The 20,710-nt window shown below is 32.9% G+C and overlaps 4 long non-coding RNA genes across 7 annotated transcripts; 3 read left to right on the forward strand and 1 right to left on the reverse strand.

Moving 5' to 3' along the window:
* Nucleotides 1-1,036: 1,036 nt before the first annotated feature.
* On the forward strand, nt 1,037-4,102 carry LOC146899034 (uncharacterized). Of its 2 annotated transcripts, XR_015023150.1 has the most exons (4): nt 1,037-1,336; nt 1,423-1,776; nt 3,432-3,820; nt 3,919-4,102. It is a non-coding gene; the product is annotated as an uncharacterized LOC146899034 (long non-coding RNA). The 2 variants fall into 2 exon arrangements; XR_015023149.1 differs by having other exon boundaries at nt 1,053-1,776.
* Nucleotides 4,103-4,954: 852 nt separating this feature from the next.
* LOC146899035 (uncharacterized) lies at nt 4,955-11,232 on the forward strand. Of its 2 annotated transcripts, XR_015022910.1 has the most exons (6): nt 4,955-5,217; nt 5,468-5,511; nt 5,628-5,700; nt 8,118-8,161; nt 8,278-8,350; nt 10,804-11,232. It is a non-coding gene; the product is annotated as an uncharacterized LOC146899035 (long non-coding RNA). The 2 variants fall into 2 exon arrangements; XR_015022909.1 differs by lacking the exon at nt 4,955-5,217 and having other exon boundaries at nt 5,225-5,511.
* A 1,634-nt stretch (nt 11,233-12,866) lies between these two features.
* Nucleotides 12,867-16,596, forward strand: LOC146899036 (uncharacterized). Of its 2 annotated transcripts, XR_015023567.1 has the most exons (4): nt 12,867-12,979; nt 13,427-15,012; nt 15,714-15,814; nt 16,210-16,596. It is a non-coding gene; the product is annotated as an uncharacterized LOC146899036 (long non-coding RNA). The 2 variants fall into 2 exon arrangements; XR_015023566.1 differs by having other exon boundaries at nt 13,427-15,814.
* Nucleotides 16,597-18,230: 1,634 nt separating this feature from the next.
* On the reverse strand, nt 18,231-20,550 carry LOC146899037 (uncharacterized). Its single transcript, XR_015023275.1, has 3 exons — nt 20,288-20,550; nt 19,050-19,174; nt 18,231-18,428 (listed from the first exon to the last, which is right to left on the reverse strand). It is a non-coding gene; the product is annotated as an uncharacterized LOC146899037 (long non-coding RNA).
* Between the last annotated feature and the right edge of the window lie 160 nt (nt 20,551-20,710).

Below are 20,710 nucleotides of genomic sequence, written 5' to 3' on the forward strand. Positions count from 1 at the left end.
AATTCCGAAGGAAACGAATATTGTTACCAAGTATAACACCAACGCTGCTTCGGTTTATCGTGATCGGATTCAAGCTTTGTCGGAAGGTCGGTCGTGGCGTGATCCTCCGGTTGTGAAGGAGAATTTAGGTTCAAAGGGAAGGCCGCCGATGGGGCAGAGTCGCCAGAGTTGATTCAGGTTGGGATGATTGGGATATGGAAGGAGGTTCGGGCGGTGATGTGAGAAGTAAGTCGACGGGGGATTTTAGGAATTTGAACGGCGGTGGTGCGCCGGCGAGATCGAGGTCGACGAAGGATATTTATACGCGGTCGCAATTGGAAGCTTCTGCGGCAGGTTAAAAGGGATTTTTTGCGAAGAAGAGCGGAGAATGAGTCGAGGCCAGAGGGACTTCCACCGTCGCAAGGTGGAAAGTATGTTGGGTTTGGAAGATGGTGGGAAGAAGATGGTTTTTTATTTTTTATTTTTTTATATTTATTTAATTATGTAAATAATTAATTGTTTTTTTTAATTTTAATTTATTATATGCCACGTGGCGTCCATCTAAGGGCCATATGATCTTTGACTGAGTCAAAATAGAAGGGGGCCACTGAGTTGCAAAAGGGGGTGAAGTTGGGGGGCTGGAAAGTTGTTTTTTTTAATAGGGGGCCAAAATTGCTACGGAGCCAAACATAGGGGGCCAAAAGTGCATTTTAGTCTTTTTTTAATTATTTTATAGACATCGTGCACTTGAAGCCTATTAGTTCCCTTTTATGTCTTGCGAAAAGGTTATAAAATATTGTAAACTTGAAAAATAAGAATGAATTCTTCTGATTGGTAAGTTTTTTATGCGATCCCTTTATTAAGCATGCCAAAGGGGTAAACAAAATATTTTGATGTACTTAAGAGACATTTAATAATAATTCATATTTTAAGAAGTTTTTTTGCAACTCCATAAGCCATAAAAACTATTTATTGTATACCATAAGCCATAAAAACTATTTATTGTATAAAAGGAGAGGATGAGATTTGTAACATCCCGCCTGTCAGTATCGGTATATTACCCGTTAAACGTGCCAGAGGAAATAATTCATGGTAAGTGGGTTAATATTTAATATTTTATGACATGTCAGCATAACACGGGAAAAGTATCGGTGTCGTATTTAACACGCTTAAGGCAAGGGCAATTTGGTAATTGCATGTGCAAGGATATTTATTTGGTTGTGGTCACAAATATCTCATAATCTTTTCCCTTTCTTTTTCCAAGAGTTGACCAAGTCTTCCTTCTCTCTTTTTCTTCTTCTCCCATCGCCCTTCCTCTCCTCTCCACCAAATCTTGCAAAATCTTCTTCCCTCCATGGTAAGCTTCTAGACTTTGTTCCTTCATGATCCATTAAGCTTAAAGAAGTTTGGGTTTTGTTTGATTTCTCTTTTCTTCCTCTCAAGAGATGGATTCAAAGTTAGGGTTTTTGGGTGTTAAGTGAAGATTATGTTGGAAGCTTGAACTTGTACACGATAAAGTTTCTTCAAGATCAAAGAAGCAATATTGGACTTGGATTGAGTTTGTTTTCCAACTCCATCATCACAAGGAATGAATCTTGAAGCTAGGGTTTGGATGGTGGAAGCTTTGAGTTGGAATAGGTAATTAAAGATGGATGAGGAAGCAAGGATTATGGAGCCTTGGATTGCAAGAAAAACAACTAGTTTGATATGGTATGATCAAAGGGAGCATGTAGATCAAGAGCTAGGGTTTTGATTGCTTGAGCTTAGGGCTTGAAGGATTGCCAAGTTTATGTTAAGGTGAGTTCCTTAGATAGCTATCCTCCCTTTGGGATCATGTGTTTATCTTGTAAGGATAATATGCATTTTAGGGTTTATAAGTTTAAGTTTAGTTGCCCTTTTCTTGCCATGCTTTCTAATCATGCTAATACTTGCTATATGAGTGTTTTACAAGTATCCTATGATCAAATATGTTCCAATATACTTAGAGACACTTAGTTTGAGGTCTTTGGGGGTTAAAATACCATTTTTACAAGTTCTGGACTGTCACAACTCGCCATAGCGAGCTAGTACTCGCCATGGCAAGTAAACAGAACAGAACCAATGTTTTACTCGCCTCGCGAGCAAGTTTACTCGCCATGACAAGTAAACAACACAATCTGCCCTGTGTACCCATTTCAGGCAGATTTGATGTTTTGGTGCTGGATTTTCTCGTGCAGTCTTTTATGAAAGTAAACCCCTCAAACCAAGGTCCCATATGATGATCTTTTTAAAGAGACTTTCTCAAGAATGAAGCAAGTATTTAACATGCTTAGTGATGCTTGGCAAACGAGATAATTATATCTTGAATCGAGTAGCAAGTTAATCATTAAGCAAGGGAAATAATATAGAGCCTCAACATAGCTTGTCGAGAACTAGATAGTTAAGCATAGAATCAAGTATACTAAGATTTGAATGATTAGATATCTATTCATAAATTAAGTTAAGCAATCAATAAGTTTACCTGTAGTTGGATTGTTTAAGGATCCGAGGAAAAGAGATAGCATGTTTTAGGTATAACCTTCATACATGCATAAGACCAAGTTTTAAGAAGAGTGTTATGTCTCTTGAAATCCTTCCAAGGTTGGATTCAAGGGGTTCCCCACGGGGAATGGTTAAGCTGAAAGGGAGCCGCATTTCACTAAGTTAAGGTGCCGTGTCTTTTGTATTCCACCAAAGGTTGGATATAAAAGGTTCTCCAAGGGGAATGGGGTAAGCCGTAAGGGACCCGCACGTTCACTAAGGGAGTCCGGTGCGCTCTTGCTAAGCACTTCACCGGTAGTAAGGGATTAGCTTCCGGGGTTACTCCACTCGGGACTAATCCATAAAATGAATTCAGATAATGTTGTTTGTTACACGCTAACATAATCAATGAAGCTAACTATGCATAATGTTCATACATTTATATGTTATGTCATAGAGCCTTGACGTAGATTGTCAAGAACAAGTAGAGACTTGGCGTAGTTCGTCAAGAAGTAGTAAGATAGCAAGGATCACTTTTGTGATAAGAGATGATATGTTATAGAAACAACATATTAAGCAAGTAGAAGTAAGTATAGAAAGATATGCCGATGACGATCTTAGGTTTCCCCTAATCGTCCGGTTTAGAATTGTGTCGTGATAGGAGTATGAGATCCTTGATGCATAGAGTGTATTCTTGGCAAAGTGGTTTTAGTTTCCCCTTGACCGCCATGACACGTATAGAAGAGAAGCCTATAACAAGTTAAGATGGATTTATGACGGCCCTAGTATGCACGACCGTCTAAGAAAGCAAGTCCCCACACACGTATAATCAACCGACAGGTTGTATTGTAGATATGTGGTGGCCGTAGGTTTCCCCCGTGGTTGCCTATAGCCTAGGATTAGGTGGAACTCATTGAGACATTATGTCTCATCCCAATCCTTATTTGTTTCAGGTATCCGGATGGTTTAGCAAGCTAGTAGCCGGATGGAGGTTGCGACAAGTGTTCGTTCGTACCTATTGCCGGGAGATGAGGATATTCAAGGATGCATATTTAATACTTCAGAAAAGTTGAGTTGTAATTTATTGTACGAACGCATTTGTTGTATAATAAATCCATTTGAAGCTTTTTATGTTATAAATTTTAATGTATCCAGTACTAAACTAACTCACATGCTAGACTTTCTAGATACGTCTAGTATGGGTGTTACAGGATTTATAAATTATAAAGTCATAAAACCATATTACATTTCTAACAGGGAAAAAACATGGTTCAAATTGTCAAGTATTTTTATGTTATACTTATATTTCTCTCCTTATTTGTTGTTGCAATGAATGATGATTGTAAGTAAATTTTATCCTTTTGAAATTTTCTTACTTACTTCCTACATAATATTTATCACATTTTAATAACATATTTTTATTTTCTTCTTTCTTTTCAGACCTATTTGAATGTACTAGTGATTATGATTGTAAAGATGTAGGGTACTGCTCGGATACTTTTGTAGCAAAGTGTTTTGTTAGTTTTGCTTTAGCCCACTTCCTTTCAAAAGGAAAATGTGTATGTGTTTGAGTGATGAACCCAATTGATTCTATTATAAAATTTCATAAGCTATCATTTATTTACTGTATTGGTGTTGAATTTGATTGATCTTTATTGGAATATGAATATCTATTAACAATTATAAACAAATAGAATGTTTAGTGTAAGATCTTAACAAGTTAAAAAGTAAGATTCATTGTGTTTACTTTGAATATTGTTTGAAAATTTGGATGGTTAAGAATCTTAATTGTGATTGACTCAAAACTTACATAATTCATGGAAATTAATAATGCCAAAATTGTACATGAAAAATAAAAACAACGTACAATTTTTAATGCATAAAAGTGTATGATTTGAGTTTAAAAAGTTTTTAAATAAGTATTAACTTAAAATTTTAAGTGCTGAAAAATGTAAAACGAAAGAAATGTAAATAACTTGAAAAGTAAATTACAATGAAATTTAAAGTGTATAAATGTAATGAATTTGCAAAGTAAATTACTTTAATTTAGATGACTTTGAAAAATAAATTATAGAAAACTAAATCGTAGAATAATTAAATTGCAAACAAAGTAAATTATAATAACAATAAATTTAACATTCTGATATTTTTAATCTAAAGCATGATTTTTTTCTCTTTTGAAAATCATAGTAATACTTTTGGCTTAAATGTATTTTTTATCCACCTATTTTAACTTAACCGGAATTTTTATCCCCCTATTTTCAAAACCACTATTTTAGTCTCCTTATTTTACATTTTTTGGTTTTTTTTATGCCCCTACTAATTTCAGTGATTTTTCATTGTCATTAATGATGTGGCGGTGATGTAGCAATGTGTGTTGGCTAATTAAGTTTTCACGTCATCAACTTAAATAATTAATTACATACAAAATGTAAAAACTAATTAATTAATAATTAAAAAACAAAATTTGAATTAAATCATACTATATATAAAAGTTGCCCCAAGCCATCATTTTAGCCCTAATTAAACCTAAACCCTAGAGAATAAAATTCCTGTTTTAACCCTAACCTAAACCTTAATTACGAAACAGCTATAGTAACAAATGAAGGAGAAAAAAAAGCCGCGAACAACAGAATAGAAACCAAATTATGAGAATAACCACATCTCTCTCTCTCTGTTATGCATGTTTTCTTCTCTCTCGCTCCCACTGCTCTCATATGCTTCTTCAATCGATCTCAGGTATCTTAGTTCATATACTCTTTCCTTTAATTAATCGATTCACTTTATTTTCGTGGTCGCACGCTACACTATATGGCTCGAATTTCATTTTTTGATTCTGTTTTCAGGGGTTTTGAGGGGATAAACATCATCTTTTGATAGTTTAGTAAAAATTTGATTTTGAGTTTGATTTTATATACCCAGAGACCTTTTTTTCCCTCATTTATTCTCTTCTGCTCATATCTAAATCACTCTTTTTTCTTTTGCCCAGATCTTCATTTATGACAAGTTACAAACTTAACTCCGAAGATACAGGTAATTCCATCACATTCTCCATGGTTCTTTTATTTTTGCTTTTGTCCCATTTCAGTTTATTTTTCATTTTTTGAACAATGAAATTAAACTTAATCTTATTCTTATTGTGTATGCAGAAATTTGTGCTTAAAGCGAACATATGGGATGGATGCAACCATAAAGTCAAGAAAATCTTGCAGAAAATTGATGGTATGCACCTATTAATATGATTTATTTACATCTTAAAAAACATATTATGCTTTCAATTGTTATTATCCGAAGTTAAACAAAACCAAACTGGAGTGTGCATCTGTTTCTTATATTGTAGGCTTTGTGAATCAGTTTTTCCACTTACTTTTGCCTCCCCCATCTGTTTGATATAATGCTTTTATGAACTGTCACCTATAATTTGGCTTATATTGTGATTTGTGTGTTTTGGCTGCAGTGATATAATGCTTTGATTTGTCTGTTTTGGAATCATGCCTCAGACAATCTCTAATATGTCCTTAGTTTGTTTATTGTTTGTTCTTTATAACTTCTCTCCACTGTTGAATCAACGTCGCCAAATGTTGTATCAAATTTGGCACTGATCTCATCCGTCAAGATTGTTGGAAAAACACTATAATTCTTTTATTCCTTCCTCTGTTTTTCTCTTTCGAAGTGCTCAAAGCGGCCGGCGGCGGCACCAATTGAAGGTTTATTGTTCCTTTCTTTTCTTCTAAAAAATTCTAAAAACTACATTTGGTGCTAATTTTTTTTTGACAGCATAATGTGGATGCACCGGTAAAAGAGGAATAAGACGTATATCAATGAAGAAAACAATTACTAAAAAGAGGTTTTATCAGTTGTTTCATAATTGTTTTTTAGCTTAGAACAACAATGATATGGGATGGTGCACTGCATTTTTGCGGTCTATTCTTTTTGTTTCTAAAATATATTTAATAAGGTTGCTTCAAGTTGAGCCCTAAAGCTTATAGTTAGTAAAGGTTCAGATAGCATATATTAATTACTCAAAATATAAAAGAAAATGTTCATCAGTAAGGATTATAATAAGAATATGGGAAGGAGTTGAGTTTAGTTCAGGGTTTTGGAGCAACTACTGTTTGTTTGAGGGCTGATGCATTTTTGTACTTTTCTGTTTCGGCTGCAAGTTTGTTTCAATTCTTTTATCGTCTGCTTGGATTTGTTTTCCATCTGTGTTTGTGCTGCTGTAGTTTTGTTTTGCAGGGTTATCAATTCAGGTTCATTGTTGAGGCTGTTTTGTTGTCCTGCTGCAGTTTCGTTTGACATTGATTTTTTAGCCAATTCATTTTGTTTCTAAAATAAATTTATTAAGGTTGCTTCAAGTTGAGCCCTAAAGCTTATAGTTAGTAAAGGTTCCCTTAGCATATATTACTCAAAATATAAAAAGAAAATGTTCATAGTAAGGATTAGAGATTTCAAACTTGATTTTGAATTATTTTCCCAGTTATGCAAGCAAGTGACTTTGAAATGCATTTAGTATCACCTTGCTTCTCTCATATCTACTCTAATTATTTTATATGATATGTGTAGTGGCCTTCATCTTTTGTTTAGTCTATTCAATTAATCTCTTTTGTTATATTTTTTTTTTTAATTATTGAGTTTGTTTTATCTTTCCATATATCATATATATATATATATATGATGAACGCACATATCGTTAAGGGTTTAGAGGTCATTATGAAAGTGTGCGAATGTTGAATGAATGCCAAAAGAGTTTGGTTGTATATAGTCCCTTGCATATATAAAATATGTTTAGTATCCCTTTCGGTTGATAGCTTTTAATACTAATCAAGTTACCTTCTAAAAATTCTGAAATAAATATGGTTGAAGTGAAAGCAAAATTTCTTTGGTATCCCTTTTCTGGTTTAAGTGGAAACGTTAGTTTACTAATATTTTCATAGTTGAATGGCTGGGGCAAAATTCTGAAATAAATATGGTTGAAGTGAAAGCAAAATTTCTTTGGTATCCCTTTTGTGGTTGAAGTGGAAACGTTAGTTTACTAATATTTTCATACTTGAATGGCTGGGGCATATCACATATATTTCATACTTGAATGGCTGGGTCATATCACATATATTTTATATATCTGTTTCATACTATATATAAAAGTTGCCCCAAGCCATCATTTTAGCCCTAATTAAACCTAAACCCTAGAGAATAAAATTCCTGTTTTAACCCTAACCTAAACCTTAATTACGAAACAGCTATAGTAACAAATGAAGGAGAAAAAAAAGCCGCGAACAACAGAATAGAAACCAAATTATGAGAATAACCACATCTCTCTCTCTCTGTTATGCATGTTTTCTTCTCTCTCGCTCCCACTGCTCTCATATGCTTCTTCAATCGATCTCAGGTATCTTAGTTCATATACTCTTTCCTTTAATTAATCGATTCACTTTATTTTCGTGGTCGCACGCTACACTATATGGCTCGAATTTCATTTTTTGATTCTGTTTTCAGGGGTTTTGAGGGGATAAACATCATCTTTTGATAGTTTAGTAAAAATTTGATTTTGAGTTTGATTTTATATACCCAGAGACCTTTTTTTCCCTCATTTATTCTCTTCTGCTCATATCTAAATCACTCTTTTTTCTTTTGCCCAGATCTTCATTTATGACAAGTTACAAACTTAACTCCGAAGATACAGGTAATTCCATCACATTCTCCATGGTTCTTTTATTTTTGCTTTTGTCCCATTTCAGTTTATTTTTCATTTTTTGAACAATGAAATTAAACTTAATCTTATTCTTATTGTGTATGCAGAAATTTGTGCTTAAAGCGAACATATGGGATGGATGCAACCATAAAGTCAAGAAAATCTTGCAGAAAATTGATGGTATGCACCTATTAATATGATTTATTTACATCTTAAAAAACATATTATGCTTTCAATTGTTATTATCCGAAGTTAAACAAAACCAAACTGGAGTGTGCATCTGTTTCTTATATTGTAGGCTTTGTGAATCAGTTTTTCCACTTACTTTTGCCTCCCCCATCTGTTTGATATAATGCTTTTATGAACTGTCACCTATAATTTGGCTTATATTGTGATTTGTGTGTTTTGGCTGCAGTGATATAATGCTTTGATTTGTCTGTTTTGGAATCATGCCTCAGACAATCTCTAATATGTCCTTAGTTTGTTTATTGTTTGTTCTTTATAACTTCTCTCCACTGTTGAATCAACGTCGCCAAATGTTGTATCAAATTTGGCACTGATCTCATCCGTCAAGATTGTTGGAAAAACACTATAATTCTTTTATTCCTTCCTCTGTTTTTCTCTTTCGAAGTGCTCAAAGCGGCCGGCGGCGGCACCAATTGAAGGTTTATTGTTCCTTTCTTTTCTTCTAAAAAATTCTAAAAACTACATTTGGTGCTAATTTTTTTTTGACAGCATAATGTGGATGCACCGGTAAAAGAGGAATAAGACGTATATCAATGAAGAAAACAATTACTAAAAAGAGGTTTTATCAGTTGTTTCATAATTGTTTTTTAGCTTAGAACAACAATGATATGGGATGGTGCACTGCATTTTTGCGGTCTATTCTTTTTGTTTCTAAAATATATTTAATAAGGTTGCTTCAAGTTGAGCCCTAAAGCTTATAGTTAGTAAAGGTTCAGATAGCATATATTAATTACTCAAAATATAAAAGAAAATGTTCATCAGTAAGGATTATAATAAGAATATGGGAAGGAGTTGAGTTTAGTTCAGGGTTTTGGAGCAACTACTGTTTGTTTGAGGGCTGATGCATTTTTGTACTTTTCTGTTTCGGCTGCAAGTTTGTTTCAATTCTTTTATCGTCTGCTTGGATTTGTTTTCCATCTGTGTTTGTGCTGCTGTAGTTTTGTTTTGCAGGGTTATCAATTCAGGTTCATTGTTGAGGCTGTTTTGTTGTCCTGCTGCAGTTTCGTTTGACATTGATTTTTTAGCCAATTCATTTTGTTTCTAAAATAAATTTATTAAGGTTGCTTCAAGTTGAGCCCTAAAGCTTATAGTTAGTAAAGGTTCCCTTAGCATATATTACTCAAAATATAAAAAGAAAATGTTCATAGTAAGGATTAGAGATTTCAAACTTGATTTTGAATTATTTTCCCAGTTATGCAAGCAAGTGACTTTGAAATGCATTTAGTATCACCTTGCTTCTCTCATATCTACTCTAATTATTTTATATGATATGTGTAGTGGCCTTCATCTTTTGTTTAGTCTATTCAATTAATCTCTTTTGTTATATTTTTTTTTTTAATTATTGAGTTTGTTTTATCTTTCCATATATCATATATATATATATATATGATGAACGCACATATCGTTAAGGGTTTAGAGGTCATTATGAAAGTGTGCGAATGTTGAATGAATGCCAAAAGAGTTTGGTTGTATATAGTCCCTTGCATATATAAAATATGTTTAGTATCCCTTTCGGTTGATAGCTTTTAATACTAATCAAGTTACCTTCTAAAAATTCTGAAATAAATATGGTTGAAGTGAAAGCAAAATTTCTTTGGTATCCCTTTTCTGGTTTAAGTGGAAACGTTAGTTTACTAATATTTTCATAGTTGAATGGCTGGGGCAAAATTCTGAAATAAATATGGTTGAAGTGAAAGCAAAATTTCTTTGGTATCCCTTTTGTGGTTGAAGTGGAAACGTTAGTTTACTAATATTTTCATACTTGAATGGCTGGGGCATATCACATATATTTCATACTTGAATGGCTGGGTCATATCACATATATTTTATATATCTGTTTTGGCATTTTATTGTTTCATCCCCCGTGATTTTGGCTTATAGTTACGTGTTTTTTCTTCAAAAAGTCTATGGTATGCATAGTTTGTTCCCTTTCAATGTGAGGGCAACCCTTTTTTCAGTTGATTCTTTAGTATGCCTTTTTAAGTTGATAGACTTTTATGCAACACTTTGATGTCCATGCGGTGTCCCTTTTAATTGTTTTGGTGGGAAAACATTCCTTGGCCTAACATGAGATGAGAGTATTATGAATTTGTTGTCGTTGGGCAAACGAATCTTATACATTTCTTTATGATTTGTTTGTCTTTGTTATATACTCAAGATTAAATATGGGTTCTGCCATGTAGTTTAATGATAGACTCACTTTTTTGTCAAATTCATCTTTGTGATCATAGTGATTTTGTATTAATTGTCATAATGTGGGCTGTGTGACCATAGTGCCTTTTAAAGGAAAATCTGGAGTAAGCTTGATTATGAGTTTGTATAGAGGGCTTGGTTTCTACTAATTGAGTTATTGAGGGAGTTTGTAACCTTTTGGTTTCATTGTGCAGTGAAGAAAAAATATGAAAAACATGAAGTTGTGCATGAAAGGTTGTTTTAAGTCATACGCTGGCACACTCTTGAATCCTTGCTGCAGTTATGCCTCTTGGTGTGTTGATAATGAAGTTGTGCAGCCTTCTTGAGCAATGCAACAACGGTTCTGTCATTTACTACTATTTCGGCTTGGTTTTGTACTTACTGATGTTTGAGTGATATGGCTGCTTAGTGTCACGTTGTAAAATTGATGTGGCATAGACATGTAATGATTATACTTTATTTGTTTTGTATTGTACCAATGTTTTTTTTTTTTTTTTTTGATTTGGGGAGTGAGGAGTCTTTAATTGGTGTAGTCTTGACTGAATGGTGTTACTCTATTAGAGTTGTTTTGTATTGAAGACTTTGTACCCGTTTTTTAAAATATATCATCTATTAAAATAAAATGTGATCTTAATAGGCTTAATTAAATGAGCAAGCAATAATATGACAGAAATTTTTCTTTTTAGTATTTGAAAAATAAAGTAATGCTTCAAATTGTTAGATACTACCAAAAAAAAAATTGTTAGATTTTTTTTTTTTTGAAGTTTCAAATTGTTAGGTAAATACATGATAGTTTGCGTATTTAATACATGTATTTGAAGTATGTATTAAACTGGTAATCATTTTGCTTTATAGTGTTCCTTCAATACCGCGTCTTTTTTTTTAAATGATACATATTAACGGTTAGTTCTTACATTATTTTTTTTCTTCGTTCGGGTTTGAACGTAAAACATTCAACTACTTATTACTTAACTGAAATCAGTTGAGCTATGTAACCCCCAACTTCATTACACGTGTCTGATTAAAAATACTAATAATTTAAGATCTCAGACCCGTGCGTCGTGTGGGTTTGATGTGCATACTCATGAATTTTTGAACACGATTGTTGCTTCTGGAATTCCAAAAGGTTTACATTTCAAGGTTATCATTGACTCCATCAGACAAAAGAATCTCATTCAAGTTTCAACGAAGACAATTTCCATTGGTTGTTTCATTTGCGATGACTATGAATAAAAGTCAAGATAGTCGCTTAAACATGTTGGAGTCTATCTGCCTCAATCAATTTTCTCCCATGGGCAACTATACGTTGCCATGTCTAGAGTTACTAATAGGAAAGGCTTGAAGATATTGGTTCATGATGACGAGGGTGATGATACAAATGTAACATCAAATATGGTTTATAAAGAAATATACCAAAATGTACTTTAGTTGGTTCGTATTACAAAAAAACTTTGGATATCCTTATTAATGTGTTTTGTTATACTAATACTTTTATTTCAAATATGATGTGCTTGCTTTATTTATATTCTAACGTTTGTCAAGGATTACTTCACTATACATTGTCCAGTATTATTAGAGACCCGTGCGGTGAATCTATATGATTTAGCAAAGCATATAGATAAAAGTCTAGTCTATCTATATATAAAAGTTGTCCCAAGCCAATTTTGAAGCCCTAATTTTTCCAAAACCCTAATGGCTACAATTTACTGTTTTAACCCTATTGTTGAAATTTTAACCTCGACCCTAAAATTTTCTCTCTCTCTCTCTCTCTCTCTCTGAGAACTGTATCTTCTTCATCCTCTTCCCATTTTCAAATTTTTCCTCCACAAATCCAAACACTCACTCTCTCCCTACTCACTACAAAGTGCATCACGTGAAAATTGAGATGGCATGCGGTGAATATAGACTTCGATCGGTAGCGAAAGAAAACATGAATCCGGCGGCGGCGGAAGAGGAAAACCGAAACAGACATGGCGGCGGAAGAAAGAAGCAAAAATATCTTCATCTTAATCGATCAGACATGGCAGTGAAGTTAGGGCACACTTATTGATTAGGCACGGTGGTTCTAGACATGGCGGTGTCGTTGCTCCGATAGCAGTTCTGCCAAACACGGCGGCAATTTGGTAAGGAAACTCTTTTTTCTTCCTTTTCTTTCCTGATTTGTGTATGATTATTGAGTATTGTATTGTAATTCTTCAATTTATTGTATTGTAATTCTTCAATTTAGTTTATGTGATACTACAACATAACAGTGAGAGGAGATCGCGATGGATTGCGGTGGTACAGAGAGGGAATCGCGGTGTGGAGTTAACGGAGGGAGATAGGTTCTAGCTTGGCCATCCAACAATTTCTCAGCCTCATTAACACATGGTAATCAATCTTTACAGGTTTGATTCCTTCTGCTTCAATCATTTGATCTTTCTTTATTATCCCTTTTCATTACTTCAGTGGAAGCTTCGATTTATCATTATTTATTTTTTCTTAAACGAAAATTGGACATTGATGAGAAAAGCTATCTGAGTATATTGTCGAAGTATGTAGATGAGAACATAAAATTGCTGAGAAGTTATAGGATTTTATCTTCCATGCTGGACACTGTTTCTGCTACCAAAAAGTTTTGTGATGGTCCTAAGAATTATTCGTATTCATATGATAGAGTCTTAATTTTGTTTTATAAGGTTTCAATTTCTTCCACTAAGTTCAAACCATGGTGTGAATTTGAAAAACCTAAACATTTTAATATTTTATTTCTTTTTGTATTTTTTTTGTTGCTTTGTTTTTTTGGCTTATATTGTGATTTGAGTGTTTTGGTTGTAGAGTGCTCAAATTTTGAGTTTTTATAAAGAGGATAGCCTCTGTTTGTAGAATTAAGACTTTGAGATCACTCGGACGTAATACCTTTGAAAATGCTGAGGATTGATGATGATGATGATGAAACACATCTTGGTGATGGTAATCACATTCCTTTCTTCCCTGTGAGTAGAGATTCTTCAAATTCATATGCGATGATAATGATTAATTGTTTGGTACTAATTATTTTTCATTTAGGAATTTGGAATCATGCCTCACACAACCTCTAATATGTCCTTAGTATGTTTATTGTTGTTTCTCCTTTATTATATGTGAATCTATATGATTTAGCAAAGCAATAGCACACCTAGGTTAAAGAGGGATAGCACGCCTACATTGAATGCTTAGAGAAAGCTCATTTGTATACTTTCCCAACTAACTCATTTAATTATTAGAGAAAGCTCATGCTATTTAAATGAGCAAAGCTTGACTTATGTTACTTTGGGTGAATGTGTTTCATACTAACATACATACCTTCTGTTTTGAAACAAATGATCAAGCCTTTCTCTCACGATCATTATGTCGAGTTTGGAAAACTTTGTTATGTTTGCAAAAGACCAAGATTCTCTTGATTCCCTTATCAACTTGAAAGGTTGTTTATTGTCAGATTCTGTTTTGTTTCCATATTCCTATCAAAGCTGCAGCAGTTTTCATACTTCTGTTATTATAGACTACTTTTTTGCGTAAACTTACTTTTCTATCCCGTTGTTATAACATTACCAGTTCAGATGTGTGCAAGACCGTACGAAATGATTTGATGAAACTGACACATACCACTGGAATTCGACATAGGCATTGCAAGTATATTTTAAGCATCAAATCTGATCTTTGTGTTAAATATAGTTGAAACATTATGAATTTTATGAGTTATTCATATATGTTAATAAGACTGGACATCAATAGGTTGCTTAAAGCCATCGAGAAATTTATCGGGATTAGGTTAAGACTACTGTTTCTTCTAAAAAGATAGAGAAACAAATTGTAGCATCTGGTATCTTGGAAAATGATTTGCTGGTTGTATCGTTTTAAGGCTATATTCACTTCTTCTTTTACATGTTTGATTGAATGCATCATTGGATTTTGATTTTACTTTTACAACTTATTTCTTTTTGGGTTACAAAAAGAATTCTTTTGTTCAATGAATTCTTTTCTTTTATTTAGGTTCTGAATTCAACTTTCAGCACTACTATTCGATAGATTGAGAAGAGATAAAATATGGACCTTGAAATTATTTTCTTTATCTGGGTAACTTTTTTTTAGATATACCATGTTCTGGATTTTTCCTTTGAAAGAATTGATATGGATCTAAGCAGAGTTTATTGGATGCAGATTCTTCCTACAATGTTTTGTGTTTTATTGTTTCTCTGAAGTCAACAGGGAGAAGTAGCTTTGTAGAATTGATGCAATAACTGATACTTTTTAGCAGAAACTATCGTAGAGATGCTGGCTGTTGAGTATCTGCATTTGAGTTTATTTTTTCTTATGCTCCATCGCTAGCAGAGACAAAGGAAAAAGAATTGGCAGATGAGTTTTACCTAAAATACTACTCCATAGTAATGTTTTGTTTGCCATAAAATTGCTTATGCACTATGTGTTTTTAACTTATACTTTGGGTGTTGGTTTTTACTTAAATGTTGCTTAAGGTGCACATGTAGTCTGTAGCTTTATTAGAACCCAACAACTTTGAGATAAAGTTTTCATTACATTTCAAGTTACATGCGATTATTTTTTATACAAAATAATCTGCTTGCAGCCTACCACATACAACTCTTTAGAAAATAATTTGTTGTTATTAGAGATTAAGAGTTAAGGTAAAAATAAGATGGTTCCTCTTAATAATTAATTTGATTCCCACTGATCAAAAAGGATGGTTTTATAATATCTATAAATTTGATATCTAGTGACATGTAAGTACCTAAAATCATAGTACTATTATAATTGCTTTGATTTTTTAAAGAAATTTTGCCTCCTATTATAATATAACCTTGGGAGTGAATTTTTCTATACGGAACCAGTGAGTGGCTAAATAACAAGAATTGTGCAATTATGATAGAACCTTGCTCATCCATTATTTTTTATGATGTTTGTTTAATTATATTATTTTGCTAATATTCGACAACTTTCTAAAAAGTTTTGATTAAGAATTTGTTTTTCTTTATTACAGCTTCTCTTATTCTTTTAGTGCTTCTTCGTTTTTACCTTTTCTATTTCAGAGGAAATAGAAACCTAATAGTCTCATTTTGCTTTATTTCAGGCTGCATAAGTCAATGACAACATGTTTCAGCCCCATCTGTTAAAGAGGTCTCTGTTCAGCCCCAATTTGAATATATCCTTGCATTAACGAGTGTACATCAGGTAATATACACGTTGGTGATATTCACTGTGATTTCAACATGAAAATGGTGTATGTGCACAAGTACGTTAAATGAATATTCCTCATTATTTTAAGACAGAAAACACAAATGTTTGGGTTTAACTCTAAAATCTAATATTCAAGGGTGTGGCTGTTATTAGTTATTACTGAGTATGACATTTTTTTGGTTGAGAAATGTGTATTTAACCACTCAATGTACAATTCTTGAATTATGGATGAGATTGTTCATTGAATTTGTCTAATTTTTCCATTCTTTTCATCCTTAAGTACTAATCTCTACTGCACGTATTATTCTGATATCAAATACGTTGAGGTAGCTACTGGGTTTTTGTTTTGGAATGCTGATGAATTTCACACTTTTCTGTTTCGGCTGCAGGTATCTTTGAGTTTTTTGGGTGTTGGCTGGCTTTCATGTTGTTTTATGCATGTTGTGCACTACAGGTTTTCCGGCAGTCTGTGCAGCTACCATTTTGATTTGCATGGTTGTAGTTCATGTTCTCTTCATCAATTATTGATGAGGCTGCTTTATGGTCCTGCTGCAGATTTGTTTGGCATTGGTTTTTTAGTTGACAATATGGTGTTGTTTTTAGGTGTTAGCATGTTTTGGTTTTTGAATTCAAATGATGTTGGATGTGATTTTGTAGTTTTCTGGTAGTTATCATGTGAGTCTGTATTTTTTGTACCTATCAACTATATATGGGTTTGTAACTTTTGCCAATTCTAGGCTCACTGATTTGACAGTGCACAACATTTTTGCAGTCTATTCTTTTTTGTTTGTAAAATAAACTTATTCAAGTTGCTTCAAGTTGAGCCCTAAAGCTTATAGTCAATAAAAGTCCACTTGGCCTAGATTACTCACTCAAAATATAAAAGAAAATCTTCATCAGTTAGGATTTGAGATTTCAAACTTGATTTTGAATTATTCGGCCACTTAGACAAGCAGGTGATTTGAAATGCATTTAGTATCACATTGCTTCTCTCATGTCTACTCTAAGTTAGTTCTGCCATTCCGTGACAGATTTTTTCTTGCTGAAAACATGTACACCTTAGACCAATTAATATATATATTAGTATTTGGTCAATTAATTGGCAACTTTATCATCTTACCAGTTTGACAGATACGTTGGGGTTATCCTTTATATTACAAGTATGTATTAATTAGCAGCTTTCTAATCTAAAGCATGTTAAGACCTACACTCATGTAATCCCTTATATTCCAAGTATGTACTAACTTTCAGACTCATATACGCTCATTTCAAACAATACATACTGATAGGGAAAAGCTTATTTATACTAAACAAATTAACTTACATATGTACAACATGAGTTCTTTTAACATACCTTATACCTTATGATATATCACACCTATATTTTTTAATAAAAAGTGCAAGTAATGTTTTGAACCATATATGGCCCGTGCAGCAGCAAGACCTAACCCTAATCCCGCCCTTTTTGGCGGGTCTGAATATTTTTTATGAAAAAAAGGGTTTTTCAAGGATTCGAACCGGGTACCTCTTGGCTACACTTTACAACTCTCCCCACTAAGTCACTTCCTTTTTGATTGAAATATTGTTGCTTCCAAAATTGATATACCACATTACTAAAACATTTTTTTAAAGACGCAAACGCCCTAGCGGTTCCTTTTCTGATAACAATTTCTTTTCATTTTTAATGGTTCCTTTATTGATGGCAGTATTTATTATTATTATTATTATTGTTGTTGTTGTTGTTGTTGTTGTTGTTGTTGTTGTTGTTGTTGTTGTTGTTGTTGTTGTTGTTATTTTCTGTCGTTTACCATATAAAAGTTCCTTTTCATATTTCTTCTTATTTCAGTTACCACATAAAAGTTCATTTTCCTTTTCATTTTTATAGAATTAACGGCCCTTGCGGTTAGGATCAGTTTCTTGGTGTATGCTTACTACGTGTTACGATATTAAAGTTACATTTTTAAAATTGTTGATAATTTGACTGATTCCGATGATAATTTTGTCAGCCTCTTTGTTTCTCATATATTATTACTTGAAGTTATTTATTCTGACTTTTTATTTGCAAAAATCACTACACTAGATTATAACATTACTTTGATTTCTCCCTCTGACTTTTCAAAAATGTTTACTATTTTCAATTTGTTTATTTTAGTTTTCTTTTAACATGAATGTAATCGAATATGAAGATTGAGAATAAATAAATTCAAGAACACAACCTGGTAATATTATTTGGTAAGAAAAGAAATTTAATAATTTAAATTAGTGTAATTTTTGCATTTTTTGTTGTTGTTTTTTGCAGTCGTTTCATAGGATAGTATTGAATGTACAATCAATATAATTTTATATACAAAACCCGTGCATCGCACGGGTTAGAGTCTAGTTATAATAAGAAAATGAATTAGGTTTGAAAACTTGAACCCTAATTTTGAAAATGCCTAATTTCTTCAATTTCCATTAATAGGGGGATTAAAATTCCGATTAAGTTAAAATAGGGGGATTAAAAGTGAATTTAAGCCAAAACTTTTCTTTCAAAATTATTTTCCGAAAATAATGATCGATGTAATTGTAATCTCCAATTTGCAATCCATGGACTTTGTACTCGTAATCCCTGGAATTTGTAAAACAAGAGTCATTAGAATAACATCTATGTATCATGAACGATGTTATAAACAATAGTAATAATCCAAAAGGAAAAGAAGGAAATAGATAAAACTCAAAAACAAAATCCTAAGCTAATCTTGAACTTTAATTAGGATGACAGAGTACAAAGACCTACAAATGTCATCAAGTCCTACTACTTCTGATCCCCAATCAAGTCATCTCCTTGCCACATCCTGAACATATCCATGATTCTCACCTAACCTAAGACTCTATAAAGAGGCGTCCCATATATTTCCACATGTATAATGTACACCCTACGACAGCGACATTGAATTATTAAATAAAAGTGTACATTTAAATAAACAGGTGTTACACATACCGAACATTTCACCATTTCATAAACAAAGATTCATAAAATCAGCAGCAAAATAGTTCATTAATTTTAAATGAAACAAATTAAGTTCTCATCATATTTCACCATTTCATAAACAAAGATTCATAAAATCAGCAGCAAAATAGTTCATCAATTTTAAATGAAACAAATTAAGTTCTCATCATCATTGAAAAATAAATCAAAGTTCCAAACCTCAAGCTCCATGAAAAAGGATCAAATGACAAAACCCCTTACCTTAGTGTTACAGATCAGAGTACGCAATTTGACTACATAATTTTTTACTAAATGAATATAACGGAAGGAGACTTCCATCGCCACCTTCTAATTGCCCCGAAACTAGAGCTCCCCAACCTGAGTATCTATACCCCAAGAGTACAAACACACAACAATAACAAAGAGGTGAGAATACAATTCATAACATAAATTTGGTACAAATAAATTACATTGAACAATTATAAGAATTTCAATCAACTACATTTACGCACATTCACAATACTCTCCAATATAAACATCATCATTCATATCACTCATCAATTTAGACATTACCATTCATATCACATATCATATTAGACAACAACATTCATGCATTAGAAACTCTCCCGAAGCTCCAAAGTCGCCTTCCACTTGAACTGCTACAGTTCTGAACGAGAAATTCTGAATGAGGAAGGCTGGTATTTATAGTGAGAGTTTCTACCTGGGTTTGGGCTAAAAGTGGCAGCTTTATCCAAAATAATAATAGGAAAAGTCAATTGGGCCTCGAGCTTTCAGGCGCTCGAGGCACATTACCAGCATGCCTAGAGCATGAGAGTATGGCAAAAGCCATGCCCTAGGCGCATGAACAATGCCCTAGGTGCATGGATGCCTACTCCATGTGCTTGGCGCATGGTTTATGTGCTAGGCACATTTTTCATGTGCTAGGCACATTGCAAATGTGCTAGGCGCCTGACACCTCTTTCCTGGGCCCAAATTCTCCGATTTTCTTTCGATTTAAGTCTTCGTCTCCAAATAACTTGCCTCAGGACTTGGGAACAGAATTCCTCCCATTTGTAAGTCTTATGAGGCCTCTTGAATCTTCATTCTTTGTTTCCTTAAATCTTTGTAATTCTTCGGATGTTCTTGATTTGCCGATTTGTATGATTTCTTCGTGAATTACTTTAAAAACCCCCTAAAATTGCTATGTTTTGTGAAAAATAGAATTAAAAAGTTCTAATACTCCTCCTTTTTCTTGCTAAATCCTACTAAAATAAACTGAAAAACATGCTAAGAATAACGTAAGATGACCTATCATCAGGGGGACCACTATAATTTCTTAGTGTTCTTTCTCTTTCCCTTACTCTCTTTATTTTTCCGCATTTCTATTTAAACCTTCATAATAACTTTTCGGAAAAATTATCAAGAACACTAAACTAAAAAAAATCCAATAAATCATAAAATCTAATTCACTCCTCTTTTAGATATAAATATGAACTTACAACTTCATCTTCTCTTCAAAATCCAAATGCTCTTCTATACGTTCTTCAAGTATCAGAACTTGATTTTATACATTCAATTTTAGTCTATGGTCCTGCATACTTGAAAATATATTAGAATATCCCATTATTCTTTTAATAACTTGTTATCATCAAAGTTTTAGAGGCATTGTACAAAATTCATTTTGTTTCAACATGACCTACCAAATTGAACCACTTAAAAACGTAATCTTTTTAAGTAATAAATTTAGAAAAATAAATTGGTAACCAACTCTAGTCCTGGACGGATTGATACTTTATATTATTTTATAGAAATGGTGCACTTGCAGCCTATTAGTTTTCCATTTGTGTCATGCAGAAAGTTTATAAAATAATGGAAACTTGGAAAATAAGAATAATTCTTCTGATTGGTAAGTTTTTTAAGCG

This window comes from Medicago sativa, chromosome 8 (assembly GCF_051527215.1).
Source record: "Medicago sativa cultivar Bolivia chromosome 8, Bolivia_mono, whole genome shotgun sequence".
Classification (NCBI taxonomy): Eukaryota; Viridiplantae; Streptophyta; class Magnoliopsida; order Fabales; family Fabaceae; genus Medicago; species Medicago sativa.